The following is a 2,398-nucleotide window of genomic DNA, read 5'->3' as shown; positions in this document are numbered from 1 at the left end:
TCACTTTAGTCGTGCAAAAATCTAAACGTGAAATGTATTCTCCTCGCACCGAAGCCGTGGAGAAGGACCCGGAGCTTGCAGAGTACGAGGCGTGGGAGGAGGCAGCGCTAGCGCCGACCATAGATGCATTTGTGGCGGACGAGCGGCAGCAGCAGGAAGCGGTGCAGCGGCAACAGACTGTTGAGTGGCGGTAGCAGCGGCGGGAGGAGCGTGAGCGGCGGCGGGAGGTGCGCGAGGAGCGGCAGCGTCAGAATGAAGACTACGAGCGACGGCGATTGGAGGAGATGTAGATGTGGCAACGAAGCTAGGAGGTGGACGACCGTCGGCGGCGGGAGGAGTTAGAGCAGCAGCTGTGTCAGGAGGCGGCGGCCACGGATACAACGGCCTACTTGGCGTTCGCGACGGAGAGAGAAGCGGAGGATCGACGATGGTCCAGACGCGGAGGAGCAGGCGGCGCAGCAACGGGCGATCGTCGAGTCGTACGACAACGTATGTGCACCTCTTCATAGAGTCGGGCGGCCAGTAGGCTAGAGCTAAAGCCAATTTCACATGTCATCTAGAATCGAGGAATGAATAATGTTTTACTGCCCGCGAAGCGAACCCAGATTCGCTATGCTAAAAAATTATTTATTCCTCGATCCTGAGTGACATGAAAATGAAACTAGAAGAAAATGTTTAGTTTGTCTAAGAATTCGTATCGGGTCCGCCGGTTTGGGAGCGCTGGTGTGGGAGCAACACCCCCAAATGGAGGCCGGATGCAGTGCCGGCGCCCCCCCATACGGTTGTGTCGGCGCCCCTGCCGGCGCCGGTGGAGATGCTCTAACATAGAGTAGTAACAAGCATATGTTATTTATCTATGTCACTACCTATATAATGCGAAGTAATATATGTGTGATATCATGTAAACTCATATTTATTATGTTGTAGGCTCATCTTGTCTTGAGAAGTGTGATATTATGGTAACATAGCTAGCTATCACCTCACTTTCTTTATGCATTTATTTTCATGCCATGTCACCAAAATGTATTGAAGTGTGTGGTGTTACTACCAATGGTACTCTCATTATGAGTAGTCTTAGACTAGTCATAGTGGGAAGTAACATAGGGTAGTAACATTAACATGTTACTACTCTATGTTACTATCTTCATATTGGTTAGTAACATCAAAGTAGTATCATAGGTGGATTTATTAATTAGCTTATAGACTCACTGTACCTTGGGAAGTCTGATGCTACACTAACTAGCTATGTTACTCTATCCTCCTATCTCCTCATTAATTTGCTGCCATATATGCAAATTTGCTGAGTTGGATACGAAGCTACTGTTGAAGTTACTTGCACTATGTGCTGTCTTAGGCGTTGCGTGAACTTGTTTTCCTAGGCTCGACACAACGGGTCAATGGCAGGCACGGTGCCGCGTGGGGGGGGGGGCAAGCATCTATGTGTGTCACGCAAGCTCTCGCCGAATTTCATGCGATGGCCGATGGCTATAAAACTGGATGTGTGCGGCCTCCCGTCTCAACCCACTCGTAGATAGCCCCCCGTCCACCTCCTCCTTGCGAGGCACCCTCTGCTTGACCTCCATGCCATGCCACATAGGCTGCATAAGACGTGAGCCAAGCTCACGTTGGTCTCTTGCTCGCGTGGCGGCTGAGCGAGCGGCAGGGGAGGCAGAGTAAGCGGAGCAGGCGGAGGTGGACCAGGCCGTCGAGGAGGAAAACAACGAGGAACAATGCCTCTGAGGACGCGCCGTCGTTCGGCCAGTAGGCCGCCCTGGTTGCCTCGCTCGAGGCCGTGCACCATGATGTGGTTCACCAGCGTGGCCTCACGGCAGTGAAGGCTGGCAGTGAAGACCGCTTGGTCGAGCTCTCCCATGTGTCCACAGAGGTCGAGCTCTCCCATGTGTCCACAGAGGTCGAGCGTGCGTGGTGAGCCGAGCGCCAGCCCACCGGGGACTGATGCATGTAAAATGCATACATGAACTTTGTCATTTATCATATTGAATTCCCACATATTTGCAACATATATGATGGTAATACAATGTTTTACATTGATTTATGGAGATTTACCAATGATCCCCTTTATTTGGTTTCTCAGAATAGCAAAACCATGTTTTGCATATTTTTCACTTTTAGAGACCTATACGGAGTCAAATTCACCTGGGATTTTTGGAGCGTCACTTTTTCATCGGGAAAAGCACCATAGGCCCTGGAAGCAGACCTGGAGATGCCCGAGGCCGGAAAGAGACCAGGTGGCGCGCACAATAAGGTAGGGCGCGCCACCCAGGCTCTTTCGGCCGTCTATTCTCCGATTGCCCTGATTCTTTCGTACACCGACGTAGTTTGACTTTAAAATCACTATATATATGGCCCCGGAGAGTTCTTGGGAGGAGAGCGCCGC

The sequence above is a fragment of the Lolium rigidum genome, chromosome 4 (genome assembly GCF_022539505.1).
Source record: "Lolium rigidum isolate FL_2022 chromosome 4, APGP_CSIRO_Lrig_0.1, whole genome shotgun sequence".
NCBI lineage: Eukaryota > Viridiplantae > Streptophyta > Magnoliopsida > Poales > Poaceae > Lolium > Lolium rigidum.
The sequence above is the reverse complement of the archived record's forward strand: the minus strand, read 5'-3'. Positions refer to the sequence as shown.